This window comes from Pongo abelii, chromosome 7 (genome assembly GCF_028885655.2).
Source record: "Pongo abelii isolate AG06213 chromosome 7, NHGRI_mPonAbe1-v2.0_pri, whole genome shotgun sequence".
Classification (NCBI taxonomy): Eukaryota; Metazoa; Chordata; class Mammalia; order Primates; family Hominidae; genus Pongo; species Pongo abelii.
In genome coordinates, this window is record NC_071992.2 from 57,305,392 (window position 1) to 57,331,768 (window position 26,377).

Here is a 26,377-nt window from a genome sequence, read left to right on the forward strand (position 1 = left end):
GTGAAATTAATTTACTTGCTTAATGTCTATAACGATCTCTAAAATGGCGTCTCTATGATATGATAAAGCCTTGATCATTTTCTTCACCACCATGTTCTCTTCACCTATAATATGCCTGGAAAACAGTGGCGCTCAATAGACACTTATAGAGAGAATAATTAAATGGTCATTTTTAATTTAAACTATTGTATATTTTTAAAGATGTAGAAGAACAGAATGTTATCAGGGACTATGCTTACCCAAGTGCACTGGTCTGAACTCAGGTTGTGTGGTACATTGATATTTGGGCATGTGAATGAGATTTGCTATACTCATGTTTGTTTTTGGATTAAGGAAAAAGCCTTTCCCCTCTCAGTTCTATTAATGGGAGGAATGAAGTGACCCGTCTGTGTCTGTCAGTCATTACTGGGAGAATGAGAACACTGATCTTTGTAAGTGTCAAGTTTATGACACTTTGTAAGTGTCAAAATGTAACTCTTCAAATATAGTTTGAAATTTGACATATAAATTTCAAAAATCCATCACTTTTATGGCTTTTATTGCTGTAACTAAAGAAAAGTTTCAACCTTTTATTTCCTGTCTTGGAATATTTTATTTTTAACACAGTTGTTAAATCTGCTAATAGGTGTTTTTTATTAACAACCAAGTCAACTCTTTATATGTAAACATTTTAATACACAGCATAGAGGCATTCACAATGTCCTACAATTTCATGCTTTTGAAAATATTAAATTTTAAGTATATCTCATTGACTGTCATGCTTATTGAAATTACCAGCTAGAAAGACACACTGTATATTCAGAGAATGTCTAGTGAACTTTTATGTTAATAATTAGGAATCTCTTCTACTGCATGAATGGATAACTTGGGCAGGTTAATAGTACTATCCCTGTATTTATTTTTAAAATTGAGAATATACTATTTGTATCTTATCTTCTATAACTATTTGGGAAATTAATGAGTCTTGTAGAACAGATGATGACACTATTAAGTAACATTTTTCACCTAAAAAGAAAATAACATTCATTAATGATTAATAAAGCATAAAATTCTGCCAGGCATGGTGGCTCATGCCTGTAATCCCAGCACCTTGGGAAACTGAGACAGGTGGATCACCTGAGGTCAGGAGTTTGAGACCAGCCTGGCCAACATCATGAAATCCCGTCTCTACTAAAATACAAAAAATTAGCCAGGTATGGTGGCAGGCACCTGTAATCCCAGCTACTCAGGAGGCTGAGGCAGGAGAATCGCTTGAACCCGGGAGCCAGAGGTTGCAGTGAGCCGAGACTGCACCGCTGCACTCCAGCCTGGGCAACAAGAGTGAAACTCCGTCTCAAAATAAATAAATAAATAAATAAATAATAAAATTCTGCACAAATATAAATGATCGACATAAGCCTCAAAAAAAAAAAAAGAGTTTGATTTTAACTCTCAGGCAAATAGATGATGATATAAAACAAAATAGTTCAAATATTGCATGTGGCCTGAAATTCAAACACTTGCTACATAGATACATGTTTGCTGTAGATTAAACTAAATCTTATATGTAAATATGAAAAGAGATAAGTTCTCAAGTGTAAATATTAAGGGAGGTGAAAGTCAGTTCTATTATTTACCTTGTAGTAACATCCTTCATGCATCTGTTTGGGGGTTCTAGCTACCTAAAATCATTTTAAGATTAAAAAAATGTCTTATTACTCCTGAAATCAGCTCTTAAATCCTTTTATCAAAGACTAGATTTCTAAAATACATTTGTAATGACATGTCTTTTCTTAATCCAGTGGTTCCCAGTGTACGGTTTGTAAATCACCTGCTTCAGAGTCACCTGAAGTGATATTAAAACACAATGTGTGTGTCTCAACCAATCCTTTATTTTTGTGAATGGCCTTGGCCAGTTTAGATGATCAACAAATAAGCTCTTTTAGTAAGTATTGGTAGCTTTGTTAGAGGTATCTGGGAGTTAGATGGCTCCATCCTCACAATCTAATTACCAAGAGGTGTATTTCAGTGAAAGCAAGTCTTCAACAATCGAATTTCCCAAGTGTACATGTGTTATAAGCAAACAGCCAGAAAATAGTCATATGTCTTGCCTGTAATTTCAGGCGGGCTGGCTGCAAGTGAGGATCACCAACCAGCACCTTGCATGAAAAGCTCACTCCAAACAGACGTCAATGACATCAAGACCACTTTTGGGTCAGGCAGCTGAGTTCAGTGGGGCTTAGACCTCACATAGTCCATCAATGACATTTTAGTGCTGGGCTTCTCCACTCCTATGTCTCGTTCATACAAGACATTTTCTGGGTCCAGAAAATTTTTCCTTCGCAGTTACTACTCTTGATACCTCTAATTGTACAAAATTCTTTCTAACACCTTTTATAGTAAATAACAAAACTTTAGGTGTTGATTTCACTACAAATAGCTAAGTAGCCACCTCTGAAGAGGGCAGGTCCTGATTAGGACACTATCAAGCATTCCTATTAGGCATTAGATTATATGAACACAAGTTATTTATACTGAAGTGATGTATAATTATAACACTACTGAATCAAAATCTCTGCATGCAAGACCTGGGAATCTATGTTTTTAACAAACATTTCCAGGTAATATATTAAAAACATATTTGTCGACTTTCACAAACATTTTTAAAAATCCTAAATGCTGTTTTCTTGACATGCTTTCTCCTTTAGGAAGAATACTGAATTAATATTCACTTCAACAGCCACTTCAAAAACTACTCACTGTTTTTCTAAATTAGATTTCCCCCATAAGATTTCTTGAATTTTTAATGCTTTTACTAGTACCTAACCCCAGTGAATAAATTTTTTTTTCATTCATTTTTTGTGATACCCTTTTAACTATTAAGTCAGTATGCTAAATACAGGGTGGTGACTTGCTCTGCAGTAGTTTTTAAATCAAATGCTCAAGTCAGAGCCATGATTAAGTAAAGACAGATACAATAACTAAATGCCTTCTAGTAATGGAAATACCAATTGTTGCCTGCAGGAGATTGTCATTTTAATTTACTCTTATCTGATCTTTGTCTTAGTAGATCTACCAAAGAAAAGTGGCAAGTGCACTATTTGAACTAATGATTTTCAGAACGACTCATTACTCAAGGGCAGGGTTCACAGAAAAAGTACATTACAGAGGTCCTCTTTACTGATCTTAAAAGAGCAAACAAAGACATAGAATGAGGATGAAGTAGTATCTACAATGTTCCTTTAGTCTCTAGACTGTCTTTTGCTTCAGAGTTATTTTTAAGAATTAGCATTAACGGTAAAATTTTTTTAAATCTGTCTAACCCAATTTCTTTGAGTAATGCTGTTTCTTTGTGATAAACCTGGGTTAATAAGTATAAAATACCTAAAAATATTTTCTAAATGAGGATTAATGATTAATTGCACATAGCAGATGCACAGTAAAAGATGGCTTTTATTTTTTACTGAGTGTGCTACTATTAATAGAAAACTGTGTGGGCTATGGTTGAAACTTAAATGCAGCCAGGTGTTAAGGAGGACACATGGCTATGTCTGAGCTTCCAAGGATTTGATGATGTACATTAGCTGCTCAGCCTTGAAATCAAGGGACATAATCTGACCCCCTCACCCTGGAGTTTTTCTAATAAGTGGGGAAGGAATAAACGGAATGATTACAAGTGCTTTCTGATTTTTAAAAAATCTTTTTATTTTTAGCTTCTACACTAAGGACACAACAGGTGCTTTTAAAGAAAGAAATATAAATAGTTTCTTTTAGAATAGCCCAATAGAATGAGACCATTTTACTCCAGAACTTTTTTTAATCACATGATCTTAATTTATAATTTTAAGAAATTCAGAGGCTGAGAAAAACAAATATCAGTATTTCCATTTCAAAAGGAAGAAAGAGGCTTTCACAGATGAGAAAATTAAGCCACTTGTCCAAAGTCAGATGAAACTGTTAAAAGTGGAATGTCAAGTCTTTAAACTCTGGGTCAAGAATTCTTCCCACTATGATAAATTATAAAATCAAACTAACAATAACTTTTTTTCATTACTTTTTACTTTATTATCACAAAAGGGTTTAGTCACATGGGAAGCTATTACCTCAAAACAGTCGTTGTAGTTTCCCTAAAACAGACCCCATAACTTTGGCTTGATTTTGTCCATGGGTGCTGGTGATGGGGTATGGACCATCTTTGGAGAGAATGCATGCTGCATGCTGTGGTTTTTGCATCTCCACAGCTAGTCTGCCCAGCCCACGAAGCTATCACATGCATCCCTACTGAGGCTCTTTCAGGGCCTACCATTTCCACATTTCTGTGGAGAGACCAAGCTACTTGTGATTTATGCTTCCTGATTCCAATGTAGCTGGTGAATGCATATTCTATATTTCCACAAAAATCTACTTTATTTCTTCCAGTCCTAAGTGTAAAGGATCAGCCTACAGGATGGAACAAAATAGGTCCTCCTCCCTTCTATTTCTAGAATAGGAAGGAGAAAAAGGCAAAATTATTTATTAGGGTCTTCACAGAAAAATTTCAGAAAAGAATCCTGTCCTCTTAGCTAAAGGCAAAATAGCAAGGTTTGAATGAAAGTCCTTCCTGATCCTGTTTCCTTTATGCAAAAGGTTACTTGGGCAATTAATTTAGCTGGTCAAGGCCATGTCTTATTCTGAATTTCCTGTTTTACTTTCTAAAAAATTTTTTTTCAAGTTGCTCCAGGCAAATGAGAGTTACCTAAACATATACAATAAGCAGATTTCTAAGATGGGTTTAGCTCTAAGTAAGTGAAGAATTTTCAGGCCTCTTAAAGATCTTTGATATCGAGTAACTCTTCTGTCCTCAGTGACTCCCACAGAAGGAGTGCAGGGCAGCTTCTCCTGTGGTTTCTTAGGGCTCTTTTAGCTTCTGGAATCAGAAAACTCTGGAGAGGCTGCTTAGGCAACAGTTTTCAAGTGTGACTTGAAAGGCTCTGCATTTCAAAACCCCAGGGTTATGAGTGAAGAGGTGTTGAATGAAAGGCTCTTAATTGCATCACCTTGCACCTAGTTTATCTGTCCCTGTGATGGAGTTCCTTAATATGCAACACTTGGACATTGCAGTAGTCCTAATTCTTTTAAGACTGTCCCAGACTCTGCCTTTAACTAGTTGGTAAAGTTCCACATAGCCTTTGTGCAACTGCCTGAGGGTTGCAAAATGAGGGGATGACATGTTGGCAAGTGCCTCAGTTTTCCGTCATCACCCAGGAGGCAGCCAGAACCAGTCTGGTGAGAAAGAACTCCAGGAAAAACACCTCCCCAGGTTCATGTCAATAATGCTTTTAAAATGGAGATCCGCAGATTCCAGAGGAGTTCTTATGGGCCTTATAGGCTAAGAACCAAGCTCAGTTAAAATGAAGCTTATGAATGTGGACTTCTTAGAACAAATAGGGCTGATTTCATGCAGTGATTCGATCTGGGGAAGAAGAATTCTTGGCAATGTTCTCAATTCCTCCTATTGGTAATTCCTAGCTTGCTAGCCAGGGTTCACGTTTGATGTTCTTACAGTGCGATCTTTTGTCACTCCTATCTCAGGCTCCAAGAGTCCTCATACAGTCCCCTGCAGAGTTGGACAGCATTTTACTGCGTGGTTGCTTGCAGCTGGCAACAGCTGTTACTACACTTTTTTATCCACATTTATTTTTGTGTGTTAAGATTGTGTTTCTAGTCCTCCCCCAACTTCTGATAATACACACTTGACAAATTGTTTGCTGGTGAACATGATATTCTTAGTAAAGCCCAGTGACTTCTTCCAAGGGAGCATTGACTGTTTATGTAGTGGTTTTATGTAGCCACTTCTGGGTATGGCACTCACTGTGCCATTTATTTTGGTTAATGTTTTTAAAAGGCTCATTTTAACTTTAAAATCAGAGGTGGCAAATGAAACTTTGCTTAAGGATTCATGTCCCTAAAGTGTAATGTTGGAGTGGCAAGGAAAAAAGGAATCATCTTTTAGCAGCAGCTAGGTATAATGAAGTTTGCAGAAAAGAAAAATAGAGTGTATTTTATTAGATCCAACATTGACAGCACTGCTCTAGCATGATGGACATGCCTTCTGTATGAGATGAGTATGACATCCACTCAAAAAACAGCCCAGTGGGGAGAGAAATGCCAGCAATAATAGATGTGACCTTTTAGTGCCTTGGCCATTGGCATCACCTGAGGGTAATCCTAGATCACCCATTTTTACATTTGGATGTAGCTGAGACTGACAGGGCAGGTGTCCTGCCTAAAGCAACTGATTTACTGATTTACGAGCAGCTTTCAGTCTCCTTCCTACTTGCCTCTTGCAAAGTGAACTTGAAAATCCAGTTCTTTTCACTACCTCTGTGGAAAACCTAGAGGCAAGCACAGGATTGATTCTTTGTTACTTGTAAGGCTGCTGTTGAAGTAATGCAAAGGTCGATGATTAAATGACATACCATAAAGATTTTTAGTATTGTTATTAAACCCAGTAGAATTAAAATGCAGCTACTGATGAAAGACTTGAACTGCAGTGTCTAGATGAAGCTGATTCGAGCACAACTTAATCCCCTCATCATAATATGAACAAGGAACAAAACAAATGGTACCATGGCAGTTGGGCACTGTCTCAGGCACCACAACTTCTGGTCGTTGAAATTAGCTATGGGTTGATTTTGTAACTCATAGTTGCATATTACCATTAATGTCACCAATCTGTCTCCTTAAACACCAGGTCTGCACCCAAATCATTCAACCTAACCTCAAGGGGTGGATGGAGACAGTGTGTTTTGAAATCAATGATCCATGGCTTCTTAGGGTGTTAAATTTGGGCTAGACAGCACTGAGTGTGGGAGGGGAGAGAATCACATTTGGCCCCGCTACATGTTAAAAGTGGCACTTGCAGAATCCTGGCTCCCTCTCTCTACATCCTCAGCAGGAAAAGTGCTAAAACCATTTGAGGGGGCATACCTTAGTAACATCCTGAATAGATATGTGTGAGCCTGTCTTTTCTGGAAGCTAGATTTAGGTTAGCTTGAATGTCCAACCAACACCCGTATGCCTGCTTTCCATTCTGTCCTGTGCCATCTGGAGCAACTCAGCTCTCTGGACCTTAGCCCCAGTTTTCCAATCTAGACTGTGACCTTGCCTTTGACCTGTGGTGCGATTCTTGTGCCTCAGCCTGCAGGTAGCTGGGACTACAGGCATGTGCCACCATGCTTGGCTAATTTTTGTATTTTTAATAGAGACGGGGTTTTGCCAAGTTAGACAGACTGGTCACAAACTCAGCCTAGCTTCTAATCCAGGACCTCTTACACCATCCTATTCCATGATCTAATGCTGACCGCTTGTTGAGTTCAGGCTCAAGTGACTGCTTAGACCAGAGGCTGAGAGTTTAGGCCTGAGAAGAATACTGCTGAAGGACCCACGTCCCAGAGGGGAGAGTACAGGCTGCTTTGAGCCAGAAACAAAGGGCACTGTGTGCTCTCCAGTGGTCAAAAATTTGAGGAGAAATATCTGGCTTAAGTGGGAGAAAAGTGAAAGCAAGAAGAACATGAGCCAGTAATCTTGTGCTACACTAATAACTAACATGAGGCTATAAACTTGCAACTCAGCTCACTTGGGCAGCATTTGCATCTTGAGTTTCTCACACATTGTGAAAAATCACTCAGGGATATTTTTATTTATGATCTTAATTTAATTTTGTTGGACGGGTACTGTGTTCATGTGGTTTCAAATTCAAAGGTATAAAAGGGTACAAAGTAAAAAACAATCTTCTCCCATTTTCTGTCCCAGTGAAAACTAAAGTTATCAATTTATTTCATACATTTAAAGAGATATTTGATGCATATACACGGGTATAACTGCATGTATTATTTTGCTCTTTTGAAAAAAATACAAATAATACATACTGTATATGCTTGTTTTGTCCCTTACTTTTTCCCCTTAATACATTAGAATTTGGCCCTATTACTACACAAAGAGTAATTTTATTTCTTTTTGTTTTACATGTTTTGTTTTACTTTTTTTCCTTAACTCATTATCTTGGAATTTGGCCATTATGCAAAGAGTATTTTTTTATTTGGCTTTGCAATGTTCTTTTTATGGATTGCCGTTGTTTATTTAGCCATTCCTCAATCAACGGGCATTTAGGTTATTTCTCATTGTTATAAACAAAGTTGAAATGAATGGTACATTTCCTTGTATATGGAGAGGACTTGCCCTGGATACAGGAAAAGGGGCCTAGTAATATGAATACCTTATAAATAAATACACAGATTTTTGTTCTTCTCAATGACTTCTCACTGCTTAGATTCTAATAACTATCCTGACAGGGAGGGAAAGGTAATACATACTTTTTTTTTCTTTTCTTTTTTTGAGACAGAGTCTTACTCTGTCAACCAGGCTGGAGTGCAGTGACTTGGATCTCGGCTCACTGCAACCTCTGCCTCCTGGGTTCAAGAGATCCTCCCAGCTCAGCCTCCCAAGTAGCTGGGATTACAGGCCCGTGCCACCACATCCAGCTAATTTTTTTTTTTTTTTTTGTATTTTTAGTAGGGATGGGGTTTCACCATGTTGACCAGGCTGGTCTCAAACTCCTGACCTAAAGTGATCCGCCCACCTTGGCCTCCCAAAGTGCTGGGATTATAGGTGCGAGCTACTGTGCCTGGCCCATTTTTCTTTCTTTTTTTCTTTTTTCTTTTTTAACATAAGGAAAAACATATCTAGAGAGAGACAAAGTAACAGCTTTCTTTAAAGGGAAAGTTGAATGGAAGGAAATTCATCTCTTAGATACACCCCAGAGTACCACTTTTTAACAGAGAAGTCCATTCTTCCTTCCAGAAAAAGTGCTAAGACAAAATCTTGTTGGGATGATCTGTTTTTAGAGTGCTTTAAAAAATATCTGATTCCTCATACATATACAAAGTAAAGGAAAACAAACAGCTCATAGAACAAGGATGACTTTTACATGATTGATAGCAGATTCAAGATGGAGTCACCAGTGGAAGTCACTGAGACAACAGAGAAGAGAGATCTTTCATGGTGGCGAACCAGCTTCTGATTGAAAGGTGTGTGTGGTGGTGGGGAGGCAGGAGCAGTCTCATTGTCCTTATAAATAGCTCTCCAGGACAACTTTTGTGTTTGATATAAAGAGAGAAAACAAGTTTGTGAGCACAGTCTTAAAACCAAGGGAGCATACCTTAGTTACATCCTGGAATAGATATGTATGGACCTGTCTTTTCTGGAAGCTAGATTTAGGTTAGCTTGAATGTCCAACCTGTACCTGTATGCCTGCTTTCCATTCTGTCCTGTGCCGTCTGGAGCAACTCAGCTCTCTGGACCTTAGCCCCAGTTTTCCAATCTAGACTGTGACCTTGCCTTTGACCTGTGGTTGGTCTTATTTCACAGCCACTGACTGCTGCCTGTGTCAGGATGCATGTCCCTGCTCTGCCCACCCCCTTCCTGCCAGCTCAACCCAGCTTCTACTCCAGGACCCTCTTATCTCACCCTTTTTCATGGCCTGATACTGACCACTAGTTGAGTGCAGGGTCAAGTGACTGCTTGAACCAGAGGTTGAGAGAAATGCAGCCAATCAGAGCACTGAGATCACTGACTGCTGTGCGAGAAAAACTGTAGCTGCAAAGGAAGAAATGGTACACATGAACACTGAGAAACATCACCCCAAAATTGTTTTTCTCTAACTGAGGTATGAAGGTGAATATACAAAGAAAGAAACTTTAAAGCTCAGTGAGAAAGCAACTAAATGTACCTGTGCACTTATTTTTTCATTTAAAAATTAAAAACAAATTTTTAAAAGACAGGGTCTTGCTCTGTCACCCAGGCTGGGTGCAGATCACTGCAGCATCCAGGTCCTGGGCTCTAGCGATCCTCCCGCCTCAGCCTCCCAAGCAGCTGGGACTACAGGTGCATGCCACTATGTCTAGTTCCTTTTTTTTTTTTTTTTACTTTCAGTAGAGACAGAGTCTTGCTATGTTGCTCAGGCTGGTCTTGAACTCGTGGGCTCCAGGAATCCTCTTGTCTTGGCCTCTCAAAGTAGGGGCATTATAGGCATGAGCCACTGTGCTTGGCCCAGATTTAAATTTTTACTTTAAAAAGTATATATTTTTTATTTTAAAAAAGTGATTAAGTGTATTTTATTTATTTTGTTTTAATGTAACTTGAAGCTAAACTTACTGTGTGAACCAAGCCATTTTGATCAGTGATAAATGGCAGGTCTAGTTTTTTTTTCTTCTTCTTATTGAAAGATCAAGAACCTCAGCCTGCCATGACTTTCTTGGCTTCCTTTACTAGCATTTAATCCTTCTAGTATTTGACATAATTCCCATGAAAACGTGCGGACTGAATATAATGTCCTTCATTTCACAAATGAGTAGATTTAAGTTGAAATATTTTGTCACTTGCCAGAAGTCAGGGTGGCAGTGTTGATATTTGATCCTACTTTTTGTGCCTCCAGCCCAAGAGTTTTTTCCATGACAATCAGGAACCTTGAAATTAAAAACACATTGAATGTTGTCATATGTTGGTAAGAATAAAATACCAAAAAGTAAATGCCTTCTACACACAGCTTTTCTCAGGTACTCACTCTAACCTTCTATTTGTGCAATTGGAAGCAAATATATCAGCCTCATTGAGCTTCAATTTTCTTGTTTGTGAGGTAGAAATAATAATAACAACCTTAAACAGTTGTGAGGATAAGTAAATAGTATATATAAAGTGTCTCATGAAAAGATAGCACTCAGTGAATGGCAACTTTCCTATAATGATAATAATAATTATTATTGTATAGGAGATCAGGTAGGTGAAAATGTTTTATAAATTGCAAATTAATAAATGCAAGGTACTCTTATTATAATTGTTTTCTTACATTTAAAAATATTTATTCACTATTTTTAAAATACGTTTTAATGGTTGGATCCATTTAGTGTATTCACTTTAGTGCTATTCTAAGCCATTATTTTAGGAAATTAAAAATTTAGAGTTAGTTTAAGTGAAGTGAATACGAGTGCTTCTGAAAAGTGCTTTCCTTTTTTTTCATTTCTCTTAATCTTAAAACTAAATGTCTTTCTGCAAGAAGAAATAACTTGAGACTTCTGTTGGGATCAAGTATGATTAATAGCCTGAAATCAGGAATAAAGCTGCTTTATGGAAGAGTAAGAAAATAAGGTGCAGATAAATCTCCTAAATTACTCTTTGTGTACTAGAGGAAAACAAAATAAAATTTCCTCAACCCTTAAAAACTTTGTGAGCTCTAAAACCATTCACAAACATAATTTATTATTACAGAATCACAGTTGCACACCTGAAAACCCTGGGGCCACATGTGTTTCAGAATTCAGAATTTCTCAGATTTTTGGAAAGCAATACAATGCAAACACTATATATGAATTCCCTTATCAGGGTCTGGGGGAGTACCCTGTAATTGAACATGTTACTATTTTTGGAGCAAAAGTATGAATAGTCATAGTACAGGGAATAAATAAAGACTATAAATAGCTTCGTGTCAGGTCAGGTTAGGCCCACAGATGAGTTCAGGTCACATCAGGTCATGTGTTTTCAGGAACAGTTTTGGTTTTCAGAAATTTTTGGATTTCAGAGCTGGAGATAAGAGACAGTGGAGCTGTATTTTTTTTTTCTTTTCTTATTATTATTATTATACTTTAGGTTTTATGGTACATGTGCGCAATGTGCAGGTAAGTTACATATGTATACATGTGCCATGCTGGTGTGCTGCACCCATTAACTCGTCATCTAGCATTAGGTATATCTCCCAATGCTATCCCTCCCCCCTCCCCCCACCCCACAACAGTCCCCGAAGTGTGATGTTCCCCTTCCTGTGTCCATGTGTTCTCATTGTTCAATTCCCACCTATGAGTGAGAATATGCGGTGTTTGGTTTTTTGTTCTTGCGATAGTTTACTGAGAATGATGATTTCCAATTTCATCCATGTCCCTACAAAGGACATGAACTCATCATTTTTTATGGCTGCATAGTATTCCATGGTGTATATGTGCCACATTTTCTTAATCCAGTCTATCATTGTTGGACATTTGGGTTGGTTCCAAGTCTTTGCTATTGTGAATAATGCCGCAATAAACATACGTGTGCATGTGTCTTTATAGCAGCATGATTTATAGTCCTTTGGGTATATACCCAGTAATGGGATGGCTGGGTTGAATGGAATTTCTAGCTCTAGATCCCTGAGGAATCGCCACACTGACTTCCACAAGGGTTGAACTAGTTTACAGTCCCACCAACAGTGTAAAAGTGTTCCTATTTCTCCACATCCTCTCCAGCACCTGTTGTTTCCTGACTTTTTAATGATTGCCATTCTAACTGGTGTGAGATGGTATCTCATTCTAAGCCAAAAGAACAAAGGTGGAGGCATCACACTACCTGACTTCAAACTATACTACAAGGCTACAGTAACCAAAACAGCATGGTACTGGTACCAAAACAGAGATATAGATCAAAGGAACAGAACAGAGCCGTCAGAAATAATGCCACATATCTACAAGTATCTGATCTTTGACAAACCTGACAAAAACAAGAAATGGTGAAAGGATTCCCTATTTAATAAATGGTGCTGGGAAAACTGGCTAGCCATATGTAGAAAGCCGAAACAGGATCCCTTCCTTACACCGTATACAAAAATCAATTCAAGATGGATTAAAGACTTAAATGTCAGACCTAAAACCATAAAAACCCTAGAAGAAAACCTAGGCATTACCATTCAGGACATAGGCATGGGCAAGGACTTCATGTCTAAAACACCAAAAGCAATGGCAACAAAAGCCAAAATTGACAAATGGGATCTAATTAAACTCAAGAGCTTCTGCACAGCAAAAGAAACTACCATCAGAGTGAACAGGCAACCTACAAAATGGGAGAAAATTTTCGCAACCTACTCATCTGACAAAGGGCTAATATCCAGAATCTACAATGAACTCCAACAAATTTGCAAGAAAAAAACAAACAACCCCATCAAAAAGTGGGCGAAGGACATGAACAGACACTTCTCAAAAGAAGACATTTATGCAGCCAAAAAACACATGAAAAAATGCTCACCATCACTGGCCATCAGAGAAATGCAAATCAAAACCACAAGGAGCTGTATTTTTATCCCCACTGTGGAGCGGGTCAACACAAAGGTAACGTGTCTGGTAGGAAGATCATCAGATCTGGACTCAAGTAGGCCTGAACACCTGATCTACATTTTAATCCTCGGATTTATTGTGGAAATTATTTCACCTCTGTAAGCCTCTGTTTCCTTATCTGAAAATGGGGAAAAGAATCCTATCTTGCAGGATTGTGGTGAGGGTTAATGATAATATAGGCCAGGTGTCTAGTTACCTGGTACTTACAGTATGATTGATAGCTGCTATCATTGTTCATGAGAGGTGGTATCTAATGAAATAGAATAAAATCTCTTTTTTTATTATTTCAAATTTGAAAGTAGCAGGGAAAAGGGGTAGAAATTTTGTATATGAATTCTAGCAGACTTCCTAAAGGGAAAAGGGGCAAGGCCCCAAAGCTTTGTCTCTGGGACTTAACATTTATTGAAACCTATTAGGCTGGACAGAATAGCAACTGTTCTCAGCTCAGAGTCAGGGAAGTTCCAAAGAGTCCAAAGAACCCCTGAAATGAAACACCCAGGAGGGTAGAAAGAACTTGCACAGTGGGTTGGTCCCAACTGAGAGACAGGCAAATGTAGTCTGGGCCCATGAGGAACTGGACATAGGAACCTGTCTCACCCTGAGCATCTGTGGTCATGTGTTCAACCTGCATGAGTGACTATGTGAATTCATTCATTTATTCATTTAGCAATTGTTTTTGAATGTCAACTTAGCATAGATCTATGAAAATATCCAAGAAACATACAGAAACAACTCTATCTTCATTAGCATTATAGTTTATGAGGGACTTAAACAAGGAGCAACAGCAAATCACCCAAAATTGTGGTGAATTTTCTAAAGGGATAAACTAGGTGGGCAGTGGTAAGGGCAGGAATGGGCTACTTACAAGGAGGAAGGCAAGAGGAGAGAGGACAGCCATGACCAAGGTTGAGGTATGGTCAGAACACTCCTCCTCTGTGACACCTCACTGCTGTGCTTTCTTATCACCAGCTTTCAGATGGAGTGCCATCCCCTCAGAAGGCCTTCTTGACCTGGCTGAACTTCATTTCACTCTGCACTTTTGCCAATCACTTTCTACCCATTATCCGAGTTTATTTTTTCAGAGGTTTTATAACCTTCTGAAATTATCTTTTCTAGTTTTGCATATATTTATTATATGCTTTCCCTCTTTAGAAGGAAAGACTCTTGAGAGCTCTGAGCATTTTGTCCAGTGTCTGAGGGTGCCTAAATATTTGTTGAATGATTAAAAGGAAGACTATGAAAAGACCTTAAAGCAAAAAAGAGCCCGGTGCATTCTAGGAAATAAAATGAGGCATTTGGGTCTTGTTGATGCTAATGGCCTCCAATGAATCCTGCCTTCTCTTATCCATGCCCTTATGTAGTCTCCTCCCTTACTGACTCAGGGCACGGCCACATGACTTATTTGGCCAATGGGACATCAGCGAACAGCACAAGCGAAGGCTTGATAAGTGCTTGTTCAGAACACAGATGAGCCATGTGAGAAAGTCCTGCTTGGTCTGGTCTCCTTCAAGAGGAAATACCACTTGGAGAGCAAGGTGCTGGCATTCCAGCTGTCCCAGCTGAAATTCAGCCACCCAGCTGAAATGCGCTCAGTGAGTAAGTCCAGGTAAAACCAATAGAAATATCCACCCATCAACCCCGTAACAGTGAGAAGAAAACAAAAGTTGTCACTCTAAGCCACTGAGTTTTTGGGTGGTCTGCTATGTGCAAAAAACCTGAAACAGAGCCGAGGCATAGCGAGCAGGCGAAGGTAGTATTCGATGGTTTAGAAAGCAAAACAATCGTTCAGAACCTTACACACGTCAAGTTACTGTATGTTAAACACAATGGAAATTAACAGGTTTGAAGGAAGGGAAGACTTATTACTGAAAAGATCAGTTAGGAGGCTATTCCAGATATCTTTTGCTGCTTTGAGTAATGGGATATGGTGGAAGAGACCCGGCACCAGTTCCCAGGCTTAGGCCTTATCAGACTGGTAGCCTCTACTTCCCTTCTTTAGGAACACTCTCTGGGAGGCCTGAGCATCTGTTTAGAAAGCTAATTATTCTGCTGGAGCAATTACATGGAGAGGCCCATTTACCCGGCTCTGCCCCGAAATTCAAGAGGAGGAGATATACCTTATCTTTCTATGGGAAGAGTGCAGTCCACCATAAGTTCCCGGATATTGTCTCTTAATCCTCACAATACCAGTATCATGTAATTAATATCACTCAAATTTTTACAGATGAGAAAAATGAAGTTTAAATGATCTATATAGCTTTGTCCAAACTTTCACAGAAGTGGAGGCGGCATTTTAACTTAGGTCTTCCTAATTCCAAAAGCAAGCTATTGTCAATATAAGATCTGGATGGGCACTGGGTTGGCAATATATGAGAGTTTTGGTGGCAGAAAGAGAGGAGGTGAAAAGTTGTGTTAGAGTTAGGGAGAAGATAAAAGGAAAGAAAGCGATATTCCAGGAAAGCAACTTTTTCTTCTTACTACTCTTCTGCCAAATTGTAGATGACCCTCTGTGACAACCATAACTAAGTATGAGCTCTGAAGAACAACACATCCTTATTCTATCTGGTTGGTGTACAAGGGTAATTGCCATTGAACATAATGGCAGAAACCATAATTACCCTTTTGCACCAACCTAATAAGTTTTCCACACTTACTATTGCTTCAAATCCATTTAAAAGGAAAAATACTTATTGAAGCATAGTCATTAGTAGCTAAAAACTAGAAACCACTTACATATCAGCAACAGGAGAATAGACAAGTACACTGTGGCATTGTTATACAGTAGAGTATAAACAGAACTATATGCTCAACATACATAATTCTCAAAAACATAATTAATCAAGAAAAGTTAAATTGGAGAACAATGTATATAGCATAATACCAATTTTATAATGTTTAAAAATATGCATAGCAATGCAACATGTAACTTACAAATTCAGACTAGGTAGCAATCACATGAACAATACACTCGAGAAAAATAACTACCTGTTCAGGTGATCACAGTTGCCTCCAGGAAGGAAAAGATAAAGCAAGAAAATGGGAAATCTAGATTAAAGCTTTAATGGTATCAATAATTTATTATTATTATTTTTAAATGAAGCAAATATGGCAGGTAGAAACAAAAGGAACTCTTTTCAAGGTGATTTTGGTGAGATCAAAGGCCAAAGCAAAGTTGTGTGAAGGCTTAGGTGGTAATTTACAAAATCTTTAGCCCATTAGTTCACCAAGTACAACATAGGACCTTGAACACAGTGAGAACTGAAAGAAATGAAGTGTCACTTTGTACCTTGATGCTGTGCAGTTGGGAAGGCACCCACACACTGTACCCTACTCAGCAAAGCCATATTCTCTTAATGGTTTTCAGAAGCCAAGGTAGAGAGGAAGTGCCTTTTAAAAATAGCTTTTGAGGCAAGAAAGGCCATAACTGGAAGGCCAGATGGAAGAACAAGAGCAGACTTGTTTCTGAGCACATGAAACATCCAAGAATTAACATGGTGGGTTTTGACTGGAGTGGAGTATGGGGAGAATCTATTCCTGCAGGCCAGATCTATGAGTCAGTGACTTCGTTCGGTGGATGAGTCCTAGGGAAATTCAAGTAACTCTTAAAAATAGAAAGACCTGGAACTGCTAACGAATGAAAAATAAGATTCAACCACTTGTAAATGATGATATCAGGACTCTTCTTGTGTTAATTGGTGGAGAGGGTTTGGAAGAAGAGACACTGAACCTCGAATAAAAAGGAAGCCCTGCATGGAAATGACATGAGACAGGACAGGGCAGCTGGAGAAACAAAAGACTAATTTCATCAACAGTTATTTTCTGTTTATCTTTGTTTGTGCAAGAGCACAGAAGAAGCTGCTTGCAACAGTCTTTCACATATTGTTGATAACTTGGTAGGTGCTATAACAAAGGCTTATTCCACTAATGTGCCTAAAAATGTAGGCATGTATCTTATCTCTGTGCACTGGCCTCTTTGATATACTCTGGGACATCCAGATACCCTGAAACCTGAGTCCCGGAGCTTAAAACCCACTTATTGGTATTGTGTATGATTTACCAATAAGGAGACTAAATTCCCTGGAAGACCATGGAAAACATGTGCTGATGTTCCAGACAAATTATGTTTTCTGGTTGTAGCATTTGGTTAAAAAGAAGACACTGAAAAAGCAAGCTATGAACATATAGAAAGAACGGTTCAAGTCCCATTGAATCTTTGTTAGCCAGTCTTTGGGAACAAATTCCATAGCCCTTCTTCCATAAATCCTTCTAGAAAGATAAAATATGAGATTTTGTAGTCTTTTACCTCCTCTAACCCTAACTTGCTTGAAATATCTAGTAATTTTTCATATCTTAAATAGAAAAATCAAGCCAGCCAGATTTTATTTATAAGAAGATGAAATACCAGTTTTCCCTGAAAGTAGGCCTAAATGTGAAACTAAAGACACTGCTGACCTTTCCTTGTCAATCTAAAAGATAAAAAGTTTTTAAAATGGCCTGGGCACTCAACAGTAAAGCCTTTTTAGAAAACAACACAAGCGTTGGCTGGGTGTAGTGGCTCAGGCCCATAATCCTAGCACTTTGGGAGGTCAAGGCAGGAGTATCACTTGAGCTCAGGAATTCCAGACCAGCCTGGGCAACATGGCAAAACCCCATCTCTACTAAAAAATGCAAAAATTAGCCAAGCGTGGTGGCATGTGCCTGTAGTCCCAGCTACTTGGTGGACTGAGGCCGAAGGATTGCTTGAGCCTGGGAGGTCAAAGCTGCAGTAAGCTGTGTTTGCAGCACTGCACTCCAGCCTGGGCGACACCCCCTGTCTCTAAATAAATAAATAAATATATGAATAAACAATTAAAAATGATACAAGCATAACTCTTGTTTCTCATCTCCGGTAACTGTAAATGGCATTATACCATCCCTATTTCTTAAGGAAGAAACCTAGGAGTCCTCTTTGAATATTTCCTTTCACAAAATCTATTTATCAAATCAGCAGCAAGTTTAATAGCTTCTTCCTCCTAAACGTAATTTAAATCATCTACTTTTGCACCACCATCTGCCATCGACCATTTCTCTCTTGCAGAACCACCAGGCCCTGGGGAGACCACACTCCTGGAGAGAATGTGGGTTCTGCAAGAAGTAATTGATCCTTTCAGGAAATGCACCTTTTCCCTCTAAACACAAAGCAAACCCCCCAAAACTGAGAACTGGACCTTAGAGACACATGGTGTCCCATCCTGAGAGTGGATGCCAATAATAAATCTGAGGCTCAGGCCAGTGGGAGGGGAAATCTGAGTCTGTGACTCTTCTGCTCAGACACTCTCAAGGGAGCTGAACTGGTTCATGGTTGCTGATGACCACTGGCTACTGATCTCTTTAAGGAAAGATTGTCCAGTTTAGGAATTTAGGACTCCCCCAAATCATCAAATAATGAGTTTATGAAGACCACCAGATACCCAAGAAGATAAGCACTGTATGTGTCAAATACATTTGAAAAGATAATAAAGAAGAAAATGTTAAAGAGATATCAATGTGGCCAGGCACCATGGCTCACACCTGTAATCTCAGCACTTTGGGAAGCTGAAGCGGAATGATTGCTTGATGCCAGGAGATTGAGACCAGCCTGGCCAACACGACGAAACCCTCTCTCTACTAAAAATACACAAGTTAGCTGGGCATGGTGGCAGGCACCTGTAATCCCACCTACATGGGAGGCCGAGACATGAGAATCACTTGAACCCAGGAGGCAGAGGTTGCAGTGAGCCATCACACCACTGCATTCCCTAGGTGCAATGTGAGATGCCCTCTAGGTGACAGAGCAAGACTCAGAGCAAGACTCTGTCAAAAAATAAACTAAAATAAAATAAAATAACAGACGTGAAGTATTGAGCTTGATGTCTAACACTCAGTGGGGCTTACTATGTGGAAACTCCATGTGGATTGCACCTCATCCTTTCTTCACTGGACCAGCGCTATTAGCACCAATTCACCAGCTACTATCATCTGAAGGTACACATCGATCATGCAAGTTACCTTCTCTGGGCAGGCAATCCACATCTTTATGGTATTGAGTTTATGGCAGACCATACAGAGAGGTAATATAGTAGTTTTCTACTGCTGCTGAAACAAATCACCAAAAGTTTAGCCTCTTACAATACAAATTTATTCTCCTGACACTTCTGGCAGTCACAAATCCAAAATATGTTTTTGGGGCTAAAATCAAGGGGTTGGCAGGGTTGCATTCCTTCTGCAGTCTCTAGGGGAGAATTCGTTTTGTTGTCTTTTCCAGTTTCTATATGCCTCCTACAGTCCTTGGCTTATGATCCCTTCTCCATCCTCAAAGCAAGCAGTATAAAATCTTCTCTCCCTCATCTTTTCTTCCTCCTTCTTATAAGAATCTTTGTGATTATATCAGGCCCATCTGGATGAATCAGAATAATCTCCCATCTCCAGATCCTTCATTTAATCACGTCAGTGAAGTCCCTTGTGTTGTGTAAGACATTTTCAAAGATTCTGGGGATTAAGATGTGGACATCACTGGGGCCAGTTATTTAGCCTACTACAGGTAGGAAGCAAGGGGAAACTTCTCAAGGACTCGTTTAGTGATGGTGGCGTTTGAAGGTTGTGGTGGTTGGGGTATTGAGGAGGAAACAGGCCAAACAGGAAATAAAAGATGATTTTTGGCCCTGGGTGTAATTGAATTGGCATATTTTGAGGGGGTGGGATTCAAGGAAATTAGCTTCACTGAGAGCTGAAAAAGATTCAGGGATTTTGCTTTCTAAAAAGCAAAATTGGGAGTATAATTGTGGTGTGTAGGGGGAGAGCAAGGGGAGTTAGTGATGGTTGAAATAATAAAATGTACAAATAGTTTCATTACTAAAGCTTATCATTCTCTGGATATTGATGGATATCATTCAATTGGCTGTAGTTGATGTAGCAGAAAAGAGTCATCCATCGATTCTATTGATTCTATTGAAATTTTTAGGCAGATAACTTATCATATATTATTTTGATGAAAATATCAGTGCTGATATTAGCAATAGATACATGAGAAGAAGCAATTAGAAAGAACTAAAGATGTGTAGTTTGGCAGAATGATTATCAATATAGTCATCTATGTGAACTGTTTGCCTGCAATTCCCTTGTGGCACAATAGCACGAAAGCAAGTCAGGGTGATGTGAGTTTTATAAGGGCTGTGAAGTCTACATAGGTTTGCTCAGTCATCATGGTTGCTGTTTTGTGTCATGTCCATTCACTTATAATTTAAAGAAAAAGTAAAGGGAACATGTTTCTTTCTCAACACTTTTGCTTTTGGCAACCTCTTGTTGCTTTTACTACTAATGAGAGAAATTCCTGTTCTTTAAGAGTTAATTTTAAAACAAAACTTTGTCCACATCTTTCCAATTCCTGGAATACCATTCACAGGAGCACAGCACAATAAATAATTCTGTTCATGCAGGTGATAAATGCTGTTGAGGGCTCCGCTTGCTAACCATTTAAGAAATACAGATTTACATATTTTCAAGGCATATCTGTGAAAATGTCAGTTCTTTAACTAAACACTCATCTACACAGCCTTTCTGCTGAAGGGAGCACCACCTGAGTGACTTGCCCACACTCTGAGCTCTTCCTGCCTCCAAATGAATTGGTGATTGTTCCCTTCCTGCCTCCAGTGTGTTGGTTACTGTCGCCATCCTTATCAATGGTAAGGGTCTAGGCCCACTGGTTTGGAGTTATCTGTGTCTCCTTCCCTTTCCTTAGGCTCTCGTGGTAAATGCTGCCAATTCTATCTTCACAACCCCTCTGGTGTTCTTTCCTTCCTTCTCCTTTCATCACCATTGCCTCTTACCTGCTGACATCAAATCACATCCTAACTGATCTCATTGTCTAAGCCTTTGCTCCCTCATATACAGCTAAAGACCTACTGCAAGAATGATAGCCCTGAAGCCCTGTTCCAGTCACCTCATTCATTGTCAGGGAATTTTCGACAGCTTCCCAGTGCTTTGCATAATAGGCAGACACCACAACCTAGCAGGCAAGGGCCTCAGATCTACTTTTCCAGATTTTTATTTCAATAGTTTCCTTTATACTGTTTATTTTTCAGTAAAGCAGGACTATATGTTGTCCCCAAATTCCTTTTCTTTCCTTTCCCTTCTTTTCTTTTTTCTTTTTTTTTTTTTTTTCAATAGATACAGGGTCTCACCATGTTGCCCAGGCTGGTCTTGAGCTCCTGGGCTCAAGCGATCTGCCCACCTTGGCCTCCCAAAATGCTGGAGTTACAGGCGTGAGCCACTGCACCTGGCTATTAACCCCAAATTTATTCTGTGTCTTTCTCTCTTTACCTTCAGACTTTGCGATGTGCTGCTCTTTAATATGAAATGCCCAACTCTTGTCCCAAACACACATATCCACTTGTGAAAATCTAACCTATCATCAAAAATACATCTCAGATGATAGGTGTTTCTTGAATAAAGTCTTTCATCTTTGCATTGCCATAGAGTTTGTTTTACATCTTTCTTATGACAGCACTCACACGTTGAAACCGTGGTTGTATTTATGTGTATACTTGTCTCTCCACCAGATGGGTAGTAAGACTCTTAAAATCAGAGTCTGAATTTTATCAATCCTAGGAATCTTCCATTCTCTTCAGTAGATAATCAAAAACTTTTGTTAAATATTGGAATGAATAAGCAAGTGAATTGATTTTGTTAATTTATTTCTATGGAACATTAGTGATGTGGTGAACAAACACTTTGAGCACATCCAAAATAAAAACCATCTGGAACTAGAGTAACAGAATTTTTAATCAAGCTACACTGCTATAATACCCACTGAGCTATGAAAAATCTCACGCTGGAAAAGGTGCCAGAATCTTAGTACACTATTTTCAGGAAAGAGATACCATTTCTTTCCCTAAGACATGACCTCGTCTTAGTACCAGAAATGTGAAACCTACCTGGAGAATAAATAAGTTTCAATTTTTAATAGCTCATAACTCTGACAGGGCTGGGAGTATCAAATTAACTTGAGCATTATCCACCCTGCAGTGCCAGCCGAGGGGCATGTGGAGAGAAAGGTGCTGAGGGTGGGTGTAGGTGTTCAGCTTCTAGACGGTACTGGCAGCAGCAGCTGTCTCTTGGCTCTGGAGGCAGCCCTCTGCTCTCCCTCTGTGGGCAAGAGGTCCAGGATGAGATGGGGAGGTGGGTGGTCAGATGGGGTAGGGGCTTAAGAGGAGGCCTCAGGCCCTGGTTGGAGATACAGCTGAGCTATATGAAGCAGAGTAATTAGTTATGGCATCATCGGTATATAAAAGGGTGAGGGAATCTCAGAATTGAGTTATAATACCTGCTTTTGAGACAATATTACATTAATGATGACAAAGGGTGACTTCCATGAACTTCCAGAAACAAAGGATTATCTGGGGAGTAAACTTAACAGGCACTTCATTTCAGAACAACATGAAAAAATTACAGGCACATAAATCTAGAAGTAGGTAGCTCTGTCTCTACCAACATGGATGATGAAAGGTGAGATTAAATGATTCTGAACTTTGCCTGACATGATAAACCTCTATGACTTAAGAAAATGAGCACTGCTTGGCTAGACAGAGCCTCCCTAATATTATTATGGTAAAAGGAATCTCTCACATTGCAGGCTGGGGAAGCCAAAGATGGACTTTGTGCCACAGTGTTCTGCACTCATTCGTACACAGGGCTTTTGCTTTAAAATGAGCATTTGGAAGAACTGGTAAATCATTTTATGCACTTTACTTGTGTTATATTTTAATAAATTTATAAATTGTTGATTCCCTTTAAAACTTATTTTAAAACCATCTCCTCTTCACCTTCAGTATAGCCTGGGCTTGTTAATTTATTTTTAAGTTCAGGGAGAACAACTGTGGCCATACACATGAAGAAAATACAAAATATTGGGACAGATGACAATTTCCTTGCATATCCATGACCTCCCTCTTCTTGCTAGTGCCCTGCAGGTGAGAGTCAATCAGTAGAATAAGCAAGGCCTAGGGACCTCCAAAATAATGAAGGCTTTTATAGACCCAGGCAGAGGGCAGTGTCTCCTCTAGGTACAGGGTTGATGTTTTGCCCTGGGATAAGGAACTCAGAACCCTTGGCTCCCTGAGTGAGTGCAGTCAGTGAAACCCAGTAGATGTCTCTTGGTCTTTGGAGAAAAATTGCCTTTGCCAATGTCCTATGTACAGCTTGGTTCTGCAGGCCAACTTTAGCAGCCCTGGAGAGGAACTGCAACTTTGAGCAGAACTATTGTTAATCCACACAGTTAAGGAGGGAAGAAGCCCCACCATGCTCTTTCTTCTTTTTTTTTTTTTTTTAAGATTCCTTGTAGAGATGAGGTCCCACTATGTTGCCCAGGCTGGTTTCGAACTCCTGAGCACAAGTGATCCTCCCACTTCAGCCTCCCAAAGTGTTAGGATTACAGGTGTGAGTTACTGTGTGCTACCCATCATGCTGTTTCTCACCCTGAGCTTCAAAAGGTCACTTTTCCCCCTTAGCCTCCAAGGAAGACTTTTGACCTTTTGCTCACAAAATAGCCAATGGCCAACAGTGTGAGAAAAGATCATCTATGTGACCACTGTTTAGAGAAACGTAGATCAAAACAATGAGAGACCATGGGAATGGGAGGCAAAATTCAAAAGACTGATAATATTCCTGTGGAAACACGAAGTACTCCAATAATTCATTTGCAGCATTTAATTAAATTATAAATGGACATAGAGTTAGATTCAAATATTCCCCATTTAGGAGTCTGTGTAATTGAAAAATTAACAAGAGTAATTGGAAATAAATGTGCAAGGATGCTAACTGAATCAATGTTTATAAGAGCAGGCATTTCAAAATAACCTAAAGGGGAATGGAATTAAATAGTGATACTAGACAAGTGCATTTGTGATACTTTAAGTGTAAAAAGTGAATTGAAGAGCAATGGCATAATATGATCCTGATTTTGCATATAAAATTGTTTTGCATCTACACACTTATGCATTCAGTGAAGAGAGATTAGAAAGAAACACCAATCTGGTAACATTTGTTGCCTTGAAGAGACTATGATTTTAAAAGATGACAGATTGTTAATTGTTACTTGATTTACATCTGTATTGTTTGATAGTTGCAAAGAACATATATCATTTTTGTAATAAAATTATTTAAATTTTTTCTTAACCTCATATTTAAAAGTTTATAAGATTTTGAGATATTAATCTGAAGAATTTCCAAGAGACAGATTATAGAATTTAAAAATTAAAAATTTCTTGCCTAAAAATAAGCCAATATTTTAATAAAATCTTGTTTTAACCAATAAAAAAAGTTTATAAGAGGAAAAAACCATTTCTATAGTTTCTACATGTCTACTGACATGTCAATATAGCTATTGTGCCCCCTTTTGAATACTATTTTATTGCCTTATAAAATTGGAAATCTCCTAAGCAGATGAACACATGGAGAAGTTATTTTATTTTGTACGATCTACATGATAATTATACTCCTAAGAGGAAAAGAAATGTACTTGTTTGAAAAAAACCAAGGGAGTCAGGGAAATCTCACTCAACTCTGTGGCATAAGAGAAAACATCTAAATTAAATGATTGAAAAGAGAAAAACAAAGCTAGGGATAAGTTCTGAAGCATGTAAAAAATATTTGCCTTGTGGTTCCTTTAATTGAGTGGTTCTCAAACATTTCTGTGCATCAGAGGGCTTTGTTAAAACACAGATTGCCCAGCCTCACCTTCAGAGTTTCTGATTCAGTAGGTCTGGGATGGAAGCTGAGAATCTGCATTTCTAGCAAGTCCCAGGTGATGCTGATACTGCTGCTCTGAGGAACACACTTAGAGAGCCACTGCTTTAGAACTATTCCTTGTATACCCTTTGCCAGAAATGGCTAAGATTTCCAGAAGCAAGAATAGGAATAAAGGCAAGATGTACACAAGTGATATCTGATACTGGGGTTGAGATTATGTATTATATACAATTTTTTGAAAAGTAAGATTACGACTAAGCTGTCTATTACACTACATGTGCTGCGGTAGTATTTTGTATGTTGTATAAAACAAAAGCACTAAATAAATAAAAAGCATTAAAGAATAATAGAAAATTATTTATATATATTAAATCTCACTTATTTTCTTTTCATTAGTTATAAAAGAATATGAACTGTACAATTTTCCAGCTAGTTATACATATTAGAAAATAAATAAAATATTGAAAGAAGAGAGGACAGAATGTTTACGAATCATTTGTAATTTTAAAATTAAAAAATTAAATAAAATAATAATAATTATTATTTTGAGGCAGAATCTCACTCTGTTGTCAGGCTGGCGTGCAGTGGCGCAATCTCGGCTCACCACAAACTCTGCCTCCCAGGTTCAAGCAATTCTCATGCCTCAGTCTCCTGAGTAGCTGGGACTAGACGAGTGTGCCACCATGCCCCGGTAATTTTTTTGTATTTTTAGTAGAGATGAGGTTTCACCATGTTGGCTAGGCTGGTCTTGAACTCCTGACCTCGTGATCTGCCCTTCTCTGCCTCCCAAAGTGCTGAGATTACAGGTGTGAGCCACCGCACCCGGCCAAATTTAAAATTTAAAAACTCTACCTGTCTTTAGTTGTGGTACATGATTGCTTTAACAGTATGGAGGGTTTTTTTTTCACATTTTCTTTGTGTGAAACATAATATCTTTTTAATGATTGTTTCATTGTGACTGAAGTAGCTGAAATGCACAGTGTGCTCTTTTGGGTTTCCCTATAATTGTTTAAGATTGATTTTTCATTGTTCTTAAAATTAAACTTTTTTTTGGAGAAAGAGAAACAGGTAAAAAAAAAAAGAGAGAAAACTTTAGATAACTGTAACTTTATACTATCTTGGGGGCAATGCTTCATTTCTAAGGGAGTTCAAGCACTGTGCATCAGAGCCAGGAGGTTCCAGACTTGTCACTGTCATGTCAATCTTGTAACTTTCCAACAGGTCCTCCTTCCCAGAATCCAAATCAGATTTTCTACTTGAAGCAGTACCAAGCCTCTGGACGGAGTTTCGAGGGAAGGATTTTGGGGTCATGGGTTTTTTCCAGGGAGGCTCGAAAAAAGCTTCCCTTGCAGTTTGAGTTTGAAGGCTGTAGCTCAGTGGCAGATCAGGACACCTAGGAACATTTCCAAGGAAGTAGCCACTTCTCTCCCAGCCTTGAACCCTGATCTCTGGGTTCTTCC

General features: G+C 38.7%; 1 protein-coding gene across 2 annotated transcripts in view; it reads right to left on the reverse strand.

Moving 5' to 3' along the window:
• The window catches only part of LOC129060980 (carbonic anhydrase 1), a 52,539-nt gene that overhangs the window by 17,091 nt on the left and 9,071 nt on the right, over positions 1 to 26,377 (reverse strand). Inside the window, exon 2 of one of the 2 annotated variants that reach the window (XM_063726639.1) lies at positions 10,402 to 10,484. The exons of the other annotated variant lie outside the window; for it this stretch is intronic. The gene's annotated coding sequence lies outside the window, so the exon portion shown is untranslated. The remainder of the gene's footprint in view (positions 1 to 10,401; positions 10,485 to 26,377) is intronic. 2 annotated transcript variants of the gene reach the window in all.